Here is a 13,790-nt window from a genome sequence, read left to right on the forward strand (position 1 = left end):
TAGAAAATTAGGCTGAGAAAGCAAAGCAAAGGAATTCCCCTAGGTGTCTTATTCTTACTGTGTTCTGGAAAAGAGAATTTTGTGTATGGGATTTGGTAAATTATCACATGAAAGAAACAAATATTTCTAATGTAAATTTTCCCCAAATATTGGCCAGTTCCTCGGGCCAAGTAAATGACGCTGTACTGTAGTTCTTCTAGGGGTTTACATTGCATTTCTTCTCCTGATTCCTCAACCCAACGTGATTGTGCAATCTCAGAGTAACTTTTTGACAAGTATATGACTCAGGCATGTGTCCTCCTGTCACTGTTCCACAGCTAAAGAAAGAAGTGGAGCCACAATACTCTTCTCATTTCCTCTGCTTCAGCTCCCAGGGAGAAGGCATGGAGCAGAGCTTTGAACGATGTAGCTGCGTCAGCCTGAAGTGAAAGATGACAAAATACAACTTGGAGAAAGGAAATAGATAGTTACAGAAAGGGTTTCTCTGCATATCTGTTATTAAGAGAAGAAAGGAGTGAACAGGAATTTTTCCACTTAATGATTTCACTTCAAGAGACTGAAATGAAGATGAGTCCTTCTTTCTATTCTTGTATAATATGAACAGTCAAAGCCCACCTCCTGCTCCCATGAAATTCATGAAGCTCCCATAGAATTCATTTGTTGAAAACCAAGCTGTCAGTGCCTGACAAGACCCAAAATTTGGAAAATTGCTATTTATCAAGATATAAGATTCCACCGATGATGATGATGATGAATTGCATCTAGGGCACCAGGCCAGTATCCGGAGTCTGTCCTCTTTGTACTTTATCCTGTCCTCGAGAAAGCTTCAGCTCCTCCCAGGTAAGTGTTATCCACACATAGATGGATGTACTTTGCATTCATCCCTATAAATACACATGGTGATTTTCCTGTAAGAAAACGTTGAAGAATCCCAGCCAATTCAAGTTTCACAATGCACTAACGATAATTGCTTTTGCCTGCACTGGGCATCCAGTTTACAGTAATGTTATGCAGACTATATTTCACTAATTTGTGTGAAAGGACATTCTTGTATGAGGCTGCTGAAAAGTTTCTTAAAAACCACCCTATTGTCCCTGCCCTCTTCCTTAGATGCTATACAAATGAACTAGTCAAAGGATCATTTACTTGGGCCTGACTCGCTAGCAAAAGAGCTACACTAGCTGTTTCTCGCAATCTTGTTGTATTGTAATGTCATCTCAGTGTTCACAGACCAGCTGCACCAACACCTTTTTGGACAATGGAGTTTAGAAAATCAACCAGGTTCTTCTTGTCCTATTTCTAAAGTCTTATATTTGCCCTCCTCACTTCTCAGGATCTACTCCATCATTCTCTAATTCTTAAGAGATTGGATAGTTCTTTAAATGTTGTTGGGTCTTTAAGTTATCTCCTGATATCTATAAAATTCTTGTCCAAAATGCACATTGACTAAATTGAAACACAACAAATTATATTGTAAATGTTGCGGAGGAGGATTTGGAAGAGAGGATGAGATTGACTGCGACAAGAACAGAATCTTCTGGGAGTAATCACCTGCACCAGTCTTCACCACCACTAACACACTTACTAGCTGGTTCAGTTATTTGTGCTTTCTATAACTAAACAAAATAATAACTTATTATGCAAGTATAATGCACTGCCCTTGTATATGTTACTTTTGTAAAAAGGAAAATAAAAAAAAAATTGGAGCTAATTTTTGAAAAGTTGTAAGTTTCTTGTAAAATTAAACTCCAGTGTTGGTTCTGTTTAAAGAGTCGTGGCCCATCATACCATTTCTATTTCTTAATTATTATTGTCACAATTATTAAATTGAAGATGTTAGTTTGTGGGCCTGTATGAGTAGAATACTGTGGTGCAATACAATAATGGAAGATAGGCAGGTCTTGGGGAGAAAATAATGATTTCAGCTGGTATTTATGTTGGTAGTAATATGCCCATGACATGACAATCACATTTACTACTTCACTGGCAATTAAAAATTCCTGATCAAAGACAAGTCCATGCCACAAAAATGTGATTGTTTGCATCTCAGCTGAAATGACAGACAGTTCATTTTATTAAGCTCTTTTTGTGATTTCATCCAACAGCAAATTAAAATAGAATTTGATTTTAATAATTATAGGTTCGTGCAGATCATTTATCTTGGTATGCCAAGATAATTATCCTTTGAAGGCAAGTTAATTAAATTCCCTGCTCAGCAAGCATTCAGGCAACAATTTCGTCCAACTTGTTCTTACTTGTGGTCAGGAGGAAAGCCATCAGGGTTAAATCTAAAGATTCATGTGCTGATTAGTCTTTCAGCCAAAGTAATGGACTTCTTATGAATCCTCTTTCTTTCTCTATACAAAAGCAAACTTTCTCCATTCAAACTAAAGTACACATGATCAAATCTCTGTTGATACAAATTCTTTTTATACCACAAACTTCCCCTAAGTTTTGGCCATGAATCAGAGTTTTTGTTGTTGAACTGAGTTTGCTGTTGAAGCCTGTTTATTCCATTATTTAATTAGATAAGAGTTATTTAATTAGATAAAGATCATTAGTAACTTCACAAAACTTTTTTACGATTTTTTTTTTATATCTCTGTCTATCTGGTAAAATTCTAAACAATGGTACCAGCCAAAAATGGAAAGCACCCTTCCTGGGGTATCACTGCTTTTCTTCAGACACCTTCAATTGTAACTGACTGATTACCCCTAAGACAAAGATGAGAGATCAGTCTCCACATCCTGAAAGCAGGAATCCAACTGAATTTATTCTTTCCCTTATAGTCTACCATTTAATTTCTCTTGAGCCAAAGGCAAAGACATGTATAGAGTTGAAGAGTGGAATATCTCTTGCTGGAGCCCTCCTCCCCAATGACAGACCACTCAAGCAGGATTCAGCTGTGCCACATCTGCATCTAACACCATTTTAGAGCAGGAGAAGCGTCCCATCTAGCAACCAGCTCCCCTCCAGAAGGGCACGAGCGTCCCCTCTACCCCTCTGTGTCGTAGATGCTAGCTCCGTTTCCCTTACAGCAGTACTGGTGGTAAGAAACTTGAGGTGGTTACAACATGCAGAGTTACAAGGTGGCGTCTAGTCCGCCTAGCCTGAGAACTTAATTTATGTCTTAATCTAGGCAGTAAATACCTGTATTTCCTATTCAGGCAACAGAGGTAGATAGATAGAGCTCTTGAAGGAGAATATTACTACTGTATGTCTCTGCATAAGCACCTAAGTTACAGAGGCTGTGTTCTACCCTAAATTTACAAAATAAGACTATTTTCTCAGTTCAGGACTCTGGGAATAAGACTGAGGAAGCAATATGGTTTTAAAATGTCAGAAATTCACAACATTGATGTGAAAAGCAAAAGTTGTTTGCTTTCTCTCACTTGGGGGAATGTGTTCTCCAGTAGTGAACTAGACTGTTAAAGATGTCTTAAAGGACAGAATGCATCAAAGGCAAGCTTCTGCTATAGGCGTTTGAGGAACAGTTTCCCCCAAAAACATATTGACACAAAGTGTGAGGCAGAAAAGCATTGTCCAATACTCATTTCATCCTCATTTTGTCCACATGAGTATCAAATGAAGTATTTAAATAACACAGAGAAGTAATGGCTTTATGTGCATATATAATGCAGAATTTTAATTCCCTTTTCTTGCTGCACGTGACCTTTAATTTCCTCTGTTGCACAGGGGGTGGGGGGGGGGGGGTTACCATTTATTCAACAATTCAGCCGTGGCACTGAGTGACATGATAGCACATCAGAAAATTCCTGCAGCCTAATTTTATAGTCTGTAGCAAAGGTTTTTTTCTCTTGATCAGTTCTATTTCCATCAAGTGAGAGTGTAGGCACCCGAGAAAAAATAGCCTCGTCCGATTAATGGGTGTTACTTCCACCAGCAAGTACTCAAAAATTGGAACTTAATTGAAGAAACAGTCACAGAATTTTTTAAACAACCTTAAAAAAATTCCATAATGTGTGAAATTTGAATGTACTAGAACCTAAATACATGGCTCCGAACCAAGACATCCAGATTTAGCAAAGTACTTGTTTCTCTTTGCTGGCCAAGGCTCTAATGCCTCTTTAGTGCCAACAATTTTCAAAGTGTATTCTTCTACATTTTAATGTAGGAAAACATAATCCTTCTTCCCCCTGCCCCTGAGCTATCCCATATCAAATAAATAATCCAATTTTGTTAAAATTTTGCTTTAAATTTTTTAAAAAAGTACAAATCCTCATTCTATAGTGGAAAAAAAAAAAAAAAAAGATATATGCCAAAATAGTCTTCCCATTAAAAATTTCTAAGATGTTTGCTACTGACGAGATGGTCATGGATATTTTTTTTTGCAATGTGATGAATTTCTGCTAGAAAAACATCGGTGATCAGAAAGTATTGCCTTTGCCCTATACATACCAACTCTCTCAAAAGCTTGGTATTTATTTAAAGCTTACAACATATAATTAGAAAACAGGTACTGTCAGAGATACTTATCCATTTTACAGAGCCTATTTGTTATTGTATCACAGTGTCCCTCAAACTTTAATCTGACAAAACTCATAGATACCACAATTATCATTTAACCAATGGGTCACTGAGGCAAAGGAAATTTTGGTGTGGTTTACCCAGGGTGGCATAAATAGCCCTTGGGCAACAGCACAGATCTGACTCATGGTCTGACAGTGATATCCCAGGGATATTGCTGTCCTGACCTCTGCCTGGACAAATGACAACCACATTGTAATTTTAGACTGGTAGAAATTTACATAAACAGACATCTTTTCAGACTTATTTTGTGTGGATGTGCTATGTTGCTTGCACTAATTCTTAGTGATCAGAGACTCTCTACTAAGTCCAAGGAACAAATTCTGTACCTCTCTTCCTGTTTCCAGCACTGAGTTTTGAAGAAGTTTGCTCAACTCATGCATTCTAATAGAGTTTTAAAGATAAAATACTACCATAAGGAATAAATAAGTCACAAAAAAAAAGGACAGAGGAAAAAAATCCAGAAAAGCTGAGCTTATGCAGAGCTGACTCATCTCAAAAAAGCCAGTATTCCAATGGTTGAGATCTCACTCCAGAAACTCTTGCAATCCCATCCTTGGTTTCTTGTATCCTTGAAAGGATGATGGAAAGAAGTAGGTTATTAAACATCGGAGCATTTCTGCTAAAACATGTCTAGGCACATGTTAAAAGCTATAGAGCTGACAGAGAAAATATGTGAGACGGTAGCACTAACTTTATACCAATTAACTGCTGCCACATACCAGTTTTGTGGCATCAACAACAAATGAACTATATTGTGTAGGAATTTGTTAATTTTTTTTTTAATTAAAGATGTGTTCATTTATTTCTTTTTTGCTAATTACTACATATAGATTCCGTTTGCATTTGGAAACACAGCTCTTAGGTCCCCAAATCCACTTTTGACAAAATGCTTTATGACAACGGCCCAGCAGAAAAATCTGGTGATATCGTGTGTTCTTTCCTCAAAAGGTGCTTCATTTTTGTGGTTGCAATTATCCTACCCCTTAGTTATCTTCATTTCTAAGGATGGACTGTTGACAATGCTGTTTTTCACTGTAGGGCTTCATTTTTGTGGTAGCTGTAATTTGTACAGTAACTTGGCATCTCTTCAGATCCATGCGGTTAGAGAAGCAGCACTAAGCAGAGCGTACACACCCAGAAAAGTTAAAAAAAAATTAAGAAATTTAATTTTACAGATAAATGAACCAATGTGAAAAAAAAATAACAAGCCCAAGTCACGGAGCAAACTGACGTGGGTGTCTTGTCTGGTAATAGGTCTTTACGTGCTGGAACCACAGAAATCTCAGTGACTATATCAATGACTGTATCAGACTCTCTATGGTATGGGTGCTCCAAGCCTGCTGTCAGGATCAACTTAATCCATCTCCTTCACTCCAGCCGAGCCGCAGAGAGCCTTCTAGGGGATGTGGGACCCTACATGACCAGGTATGTGAAGCCAGGCAGGCTGTATGAGGTGTGCGCTGGATGCCTACAAGGCAGTCATGAGTCAGAAGACAGAGATATGTTGATGAGACATCCCAAGATCTCTCAGAGATATATTGATGAGACGTCCCAAGATGTCTTCCTCTGGCACAGATGTTGGCAAAGGTTGTAAGAGCCCTCCCATATCTAGATGCTGTCTACACATCTCCTGGGCTTTTTTTTTTTTTTTTTTTAATGCATTTTGGCATGACCCTCAACTGGGCAAATCTGAGATCTTCAATTTGAAGACAGGTGAGTGTGGAGGTATCGAAAGAGTGAACTTTATATACTAGTCCCTCCCTGAATCCCAGAGGAGTCTGAGAAATGAAAGCTGAAATGCAGCGTCAAGACAGGGAACTGTCAACCAAAGTGACCAAGTTCATAGCTCAAGAGAGAGATCCAGGAATGTCTGGTCAATGCATCTTCAAACTGTGTGGTGGTTACTCTCTAAATTCAGTATTTTCCACTTGTTCTAACCAAAACAGCAAAGTCTTTTTTGGTAATTTTCCAACTTCTCAAGGACTTTTGGGATGTTGACTCTCTTTGACTGGATTATACCAGATCCCAAACTGTTAGATAAAGTTTAGATGAGATGAACCTAATTAAACTCTTCGCAATTATCCCTAGTGAACAGCATCCTTTTTCAGAAAGTATCTCTAATACCATTGGTTAATTTTGAGTTCTCACAAGTCCCAGAGAGTTCTTTAGCCTCTCTTATTTTGGCATGATTTCTGGTTTTAATAAACATATCTCTTATTCCAGCACAAAACTTTTCAGTAAGTAATGAAATGTAAATACCTTTGGACACAGGAAAAACTCAGTCCATACGTCCTTCCATTTTGACACTGGACTGCTGACTGCTATTCCCTGTGTGTTTGTTCCAGCTAATCTTGCACCACCTTTCGATTATTTCTTATTGACCACACTTCTTTCATTGCATAAGAAAATACTATGAAACAGTGTGAAAACTGTTAATAAAGCCAAGTAATATCACACTTACTGCTGATCTCCTATCCACAAGGGCTGTTATCCCTTCCCAGAATTAAATTAAATGGATTTAAAATAATTTTTTTCTTGATAAATCCATTTTGGTGCTAATGTTGATTCAAGGCTTAAATAACTGAGACACCTTGCCTTCTGCTTCTGGCTCAAAATGGTCACGATTGGTGTAAGGGGTCCGATACAAGATATATCAAACTTACAGGTATGAAATGCAGCCCAGCTGTGTCTGCATCTCACTTGCTGTGAATTCAGTATCCTCCACCGCACTTATATTGTGGAGCCTGGAGGGCTCCACCTTGGTGTCTTCCCAGCCGCTTTCTGCACATCTTGTCCCCACTTTTTTTTCCTGCATTTCCATGACCGCCTCCGTTGAAAGGCAAGGCAGGATCCTGGTTGGAAGGAGGCTGGAGTGTGGTCCCGTAGGTGCCTCAGCCTGGCAGATCTGGGAATTGGCCCAGTGTAGCTTCTCGCACTAACAGTCCTCTCCTGTGGGCAGGCACAATCACTGCTCATAGGGTGCCGGTCCCATGCGGGATGGCTCCATCACCCTGACTCATTGACCTTCCCTGGTATTTTTGGCGCTGCACATCTGCAGAAACTATGGCCAGGGCCTTTGGATTGCTCACTATGACCCGGTGCTGCATATTCGTTATCTTATCTTCTAAGTATTTGTGTCCAGAAATAAAAGCGCTGATGACTGGTCTATAGTTCTTTAGGATTTTTCCTGCATTTCTCTTCTTGAAGAAAGGCATCACAAGATCCTTTCTGCAGTCTTGTATAAGTTCAACCTCTTTTCACAATTTTTCAGAGGAAATCATTAATGCCTCCGCAGTCATGGCTCTCTCACCTGGTGCAAGAACGCTAATATGGAAACTCCTAACGTGATAAGAAACAGACAGCATAGATTTATCCTAAACAACGTCATTATAAATAATTCCTTAGAGTAAGCACACCATCTGCTTTTCTGTGCCCTGCCAGCTTTCATAACTCTGATGGGAGAGGCTGCCAAGACAAATCTTGGCAGGTCCCACTGATACCTGGTAGGGTGCCGGCCAACAAATTTTGTCAGCTCAATCAAATTTCTTTCTTTGACAGCATAACTGGCTTGTACGGTAGGATAACTGGCTGATAGGGTAGACAGGAAGAAGATGATGTGATGTGATGTGATGTGATGTGATGCGATGTGATGTGATGTGATATATATGTGGCTTTAATAAGCTTGTGATAGTGCCTCACATGACATCCTCATAAACCAAGAATGGAAATACAGTCTAGAGCGGTTGTTTGCAAACTGGAGTCACAACACCAGTTAGGGTCATGACTGTCATTAGACTACAAGCTCAAACAAAATTCAGTAGTTTATGCAAGTACTTGGGTTGCACAAAATTATCAGTCTGTAAGTAGTCTCTCACAACCAGAATAACTCTGCACATCACTAGACAAAATGACATCATAATAGATTAGGTGAATAGCAGCTGAAAAAACTAAATTGAAAAAGTAGTTATCAAGGGTTCACTGTCAACCCAAAAGCTCTTAGCATGCGTGGTTCAAAAAAAGTTCTACCTAACTAGGTAAAATCTTACCATTATGCAAAATATTGTAATTTATTATATAAATGTAATTAAAATCTACTGTGTGTTATTATTCATTATGTGTTATTTATTATATATTGTTATAAATAATATTCAATATTTACATGAGTGGTTTGAATAACAAGACAGGTAATTAATTTATGAACAAGACAGTTGCAAACAAAGTACCTAAGGATCATTAACAAGTGTCATACATAAGACAGAAGAGGTAATGATACTTCTCTAGGCTTTGAATCTTTGAATTCAAAATTTTCATTCAATTATTTATTGCATTTGTTTGCAATCTTCCAAAAAGTTGCAAACACTGCACTAGTTTGAAGCAGCGGCCACTTAGTCAAATCTAAATAAAATCATGGTAAGACAAGGAAAGGCAATAGAAAAAATAGAAGTAGAGGAACGACTGAAGAAAGGGGCACAGAATGAAAATGAATTGCCTTAACACTTTCTCTCATTGTTTCCTCTTTAGAGAAGGAAACCACATGTTGGCAAATAGCCACCATGTCGGATGTCTCTAAATTGTAGTGTGTGTATTTATTCCTTATTTATATACATATATTTAACTAAATGACCTTAATGCCTTTGACTTTCCAATTGCCGGAAATAAGTACACAAACAAGAAGACAGATAGAGATTAGCTTTAATTATTAAAAAAAAAATCAACTTCACCTTCCTAGAGATTATCAAACTCTTCTGTGGTATTCATAATTCAACTAAGGCATCGTTCACCTGATGGATATTTACAAATCTTATTTCCTTAGGTCCCTTCTTTCAGTAGTCTTTGTCTATCTGCCACATTTGCTTTTTTATGGGAGCATGATCTGGCACTGCTTTCTCCTCTTCATATCAATTCTCTTTTGAGCACAGGTGCTTTCCAAGTCCCATTCATGCCATCACTCTGCTTGTGAGCCATCAGCAAACAATGAGGCAATTCAGAAAGAGAGCAGGATTTGGACACCTGACCGGCGTTAAACGTTTCCACTTATCTAGCAAGCAAGTCACAACAATTCATTGATGAATATGCAGCTTGGGGTTTTTTTCAGTGATAAATGCTGGCCTACATTACTGGTATTCTTGTATTTCTTATCTCAGTAACATCATGAGGTGAACAGGACACTGAACAAATAAAAGACATAAGGGTAGAAATAAAGCCTCAGTTTTGAGAGCTCTGTAGAATAAATACTCCATTTGTCTGTTCTGTGATGCCCTCTTAATGTTTCCAGAAAAATTTTGCTCAAAAATACACCTTAAAAAGTTAAATCTAGAGACTTGTCAGGTAAGGATTGTGTTTAGCCAGTACTTACCAGAGAAATCAATGTACTGGAAAAGATGAAGATTAGATAATATACTAGGCCTTTATACTCTCTGCTTTCAATCACACATTTCTCCACTATATTATTTAACAGTCAGTTGGTATTACAGAACAAGGCCATAAATTATCCCAAATGTCTCCTAAGAATACTGTTATTTTCTGGAAAAAAAACACCCTCCACATTTCAAATCCAATTTGAGTAAATTTGTTAATGATGAGGAACAAATATGAGTACAGTTTGTACCAGCTCAGGCATCCTGCTTTGGAAAGTATATAAAGGGGCATAAATTCATAAGTTCCCATATTTTGTGAATATAGCTCTATAAACCGTTTGGCATGGTTGGCATGCCAGGAAAAGGTCAAAAGTTACAAGTCTAAGCATAAAAACTAACAAGAGACACTACAGAGTTCATTAAAAGTCAATCCCATCCTTGTACACAGGATCAAATATTTGGGTTTTTTTGTTTTCTTTTATTGAATGAGAAAATGCATTTCTCATAACCATAACAATTATTTTTAACATGAGGCAAAGCACCAAGCCCTTCCACATATGAGCTCATACTAAATAAAGATGAGGCACAAAATAAAGCTGTTTCTGTTTTCCCTTCATACGTTACCTCTGACTCCACAGGCCTGTCCCTCGCGTTTTATCAGCGCTGATGCTACCAGCCCCCAGGCAGAGGGAAGCGATCCTTGGCAGACAGGACCTAGATCAAATTCTTCCCTTGATTTCATATTCCGGGGCTGTCAGGTCCAGAGCCTGAGCAGGTTTCTTACACAAAATGAAGTCTCTCAGGACACTCTTTAGCCTGTGTTCTCACGTCAAAGAGGTTACCATCTCTGCCTAGAAATAACGCACTCGGGTCACAGCGTTCGCTCTAGCCAATTTGTTTGGCGGTGGTACAAGTGACAAGAGAGCATGAAAAAGTCAATATAAGCAGGAGTGCTGAGCCCTGATATCCACTGAGTGTGAGCTGTGACAAGTAATATAAAAAGAACATAATTAAAGTGAGCTTCTGGGGGAAGGAAAAAAAGGTAGGAAAATTACCAAAGTCAACAAATCTGTGTTCTGAAAATAGAAAGAGCAAAGCAAACATACGTTAAGGGCTTATTATGGTAAGGACATCCACTTGATGAAGAAATGACCCAGGTGTAGAAGAGACAAGGACAGGGAGAAGATTCTTCTGATAGGTTTGTGGGGTTTTGGGGGGGGGGGGGGGGGGAGGGTGGTGTTTTTTTCCTAGAAAATGACCAAGAACCTTTTCTGTGGAAGAAAATACATCTTTACACTATTCTAAATAATTTCCCAGGAATATTTCCACCATTTGAACTGCTGTTTATTCAACACATGTACACAGATAACACTCGGCATATCCCATCGATGTGCCTGGGGTTGATAAAAAGCTGGCTGGTTTAGGCAGAGCTACGTGACTTTGTAGGGACTGCAGAGCAAGCCTAAGTGCTGTGCAGTTATGCTGCTACTGTTTCTTCTTGTCCACGCAAACTCTTAGACTGCTCTGAAAGTTCTGAAACACTTTGCTAAGTGTTGCCAAACACAGCTGTTATTTACTGGATGCTCTGCACCCAGATACACTTTGCTAAAAATCACAGAGCTGGTAATTGAAGATGTTGCTGCTCATTGCAGGGATGGTTGGACTAGATGACTTTTAAAGGTCTCTTCCAACCCAAACTATTCTATGATTCTATGTTCCTCTAAATTTACACCAGTATTTATACAAGTAAGACGAGACCACCAGAATGGAAAATTCCAGTCCAGAGAGTGAAAGCTTCCAGAGCAACCAAGCCTGTTTTAAGAAAAAACCATTTTGAACACCGATTACACTGGTCTTCCTGCCTTCCCAGCATCACAGTATTATTTATCTCAATACTTTTGAGAGAGAGAGAGAGAGTGAGTTTCAGTGCACTCTTCTATACGTGTGGACAGTCACATATCTTTCCTTCTCGTGAGTGAATTCCTCAGATCCTGGCATTTCTCTCAGATGAAGCTGTTGAGCTTTTCTCTTTCTTATTATTTTTCTTTTTTCTATTTCTTTGACTTTTTTCACCTTTTTCTTTCTCTTTCTCAATTTTGTTTTCAGTTTCTTCTTATTATTATTCTCTTTTTTCTTTTTCTTCTATTCTTTCTTTTCCTTTTTCATTCTTTTCCTTTTTTTCTTTAACTCTCAGCTGAGTTTCCATATATTAAACTAACAAATATTTCTATCCTTCTTTACCTGAAAAGTGTGTGGTAGACACAAACAAGGCATATAATAGACAGAAATCGGTTGCATATATTTCAGTATGAAATGGTGTCTAGACAACAAGTCTAGTTCTCCTATGGAAGAGTGAGAAGCATTAACTCTCAGCCTCTTTGGGATGTTTCAGGGTCAAAGGGGCCATTTGATCACCCTTAGTAAATTAAGTGGAGAAGAACGACAAATGAATCGTCAGTGAAGGAACATCTGTGGTCACATCCCCCCTTTTCCCATTGCAGGTCAGGCCCGTCACAGCCGTGCAGTTGGACCACGCTTCTAGAAGAGTAACCAGAGCCCAGGCTGGGTCCTGGGGCGGTTCAGCACATCCTGCACTTCCTAAGGAGGTGCCTTCAGGGATGCACAGGGGCATCCCCGTTGGATGTGTTGCTGGTGACAGAAGTCACCCATTACTTAATCCTTGTTTGTTTGGGGTTGTTTTGTTGAGAAGAAGGAAAGAGGAAGCGGGCACCTGTCTGAACAAGAAATAGCTTGGGATGTAGCATGGAGACTGGCGGGGGGGGGGGAGACAAATGGATCAAAGTAACTATTTGCTGCTAGCAATAAAATAAAAGATTCTCTTCCAAATACGTTTCCAGCACAGCAAGCAGGAGTTGGCAACATGACTCATATTCATAGAAGTTGGAAGTGATTTTCTGCTTTTCAGTCTGAAAGTATCCCCCTCCAAATTTTCAAAAAGCAGTGTGAGGGGATTCAGAAGTCCCATGAGCTGGTGCTGCCAGTCCCAGCCCCATCAGTCACCGTGCACATGAAACGAACCTGCTTAGAGACTGGGTACAAAATATGCTTTCTGAAAAAGCCGTGCATAGCCAGAGGCAAAGAGAAGAAAATTACATGGAAGGAAGGCAAGGGAAAACAAGACGTTAAATAAATAAAAAAATATATGTATAGCTCTAGAGCAAAAGAGTGTGCTTGAGACTGAAAACAATGAAACACATTTGGTCTGTGTTGTAGAAAAAGGACATGAAGGTTTTCGGACACGTATATTCACCAAAGATTCCCTACACAGTGTGGATATTTATTTTTTTTTTTACTTTCTGGTGGGTATTTCACCATTTTTTGGACCACCAAGCAACAGAAGCAAAGATAGTAGTGAATGACTCACACCAGACATTTCTAACCTATTAGTCAGATATCTGTTACGGGAATAAGTATTGATTCTGTGCCTGCCTAAATGAAAGATGTGTCTGATGGCTCATGAGGGAAGGTATGTGATATTCAAGGATCGTGGTTTTCTCCAGTAAATGTACGTGTCTTTCCAGGCAGAGGTTCCCAGACTGTGCTGTACATACTGCTAGTGGTGTTGGAATGGTTTCAGACCAGTTCTGCACACGGTGATCACCAAATCAACTAAATTTAGGAGTTCTGCTTTAGATGCAATCACTACAGCTGGCTGGTGGCGGCCAGGGGAGTAGGTCTAGCTCTGTCTATACCGAGCCCGTCGGTCCACAGCAACATGTTCACACCAGAATTTAACAACTGATCATCAGTAATTCCCTACGTGGAGGTAGGTATGAGAGCCACAGAGGAATTGCCTATCCAGGTCGCCGATGGGTGGGATTTGCCGGTGTGGAGATACTCCCATGATAACTCAGGGAAGAG

The 13,790-nt window shown here is 39.2% G+C and overlaps 1 long non-coding RNA gene across 1 annotated transcript; it reads left to right on the plus strand.

Moving 5' to 3' along the window:
- Window positions 1-377: 377 nt before the first annotated feature.
- On the plus strand, window positions 378-13,091 carry LOC126046062 (uncharacterized). Its single transcript, XR_007508206.1, has 3 exons — window positions 378-840; window positions 5,806-5,976; window positions 12,410-13,091. It is a non-coding gene; the product is annotated as an uncharacterized LOC126046062 (long non-coding RNA).
- Window positions 13,092-13,790: the final 699 nt, after the last annotated feature.

The sequence above is a fragment of the Accipiter gentilis genome, chromosome 15, assembly GCF_929443795.1.
Source record: "Accipiter gentilis chromosome 15, bAccGen1.1, whole genome shotgun sequence".
Taxonomy (NCBI): domain Eukaryota; kingdom Metazoa; phylum Chordata; class Aves; order Accipitriformes; family Accipitridae; genus Astur; species Astur gentilis.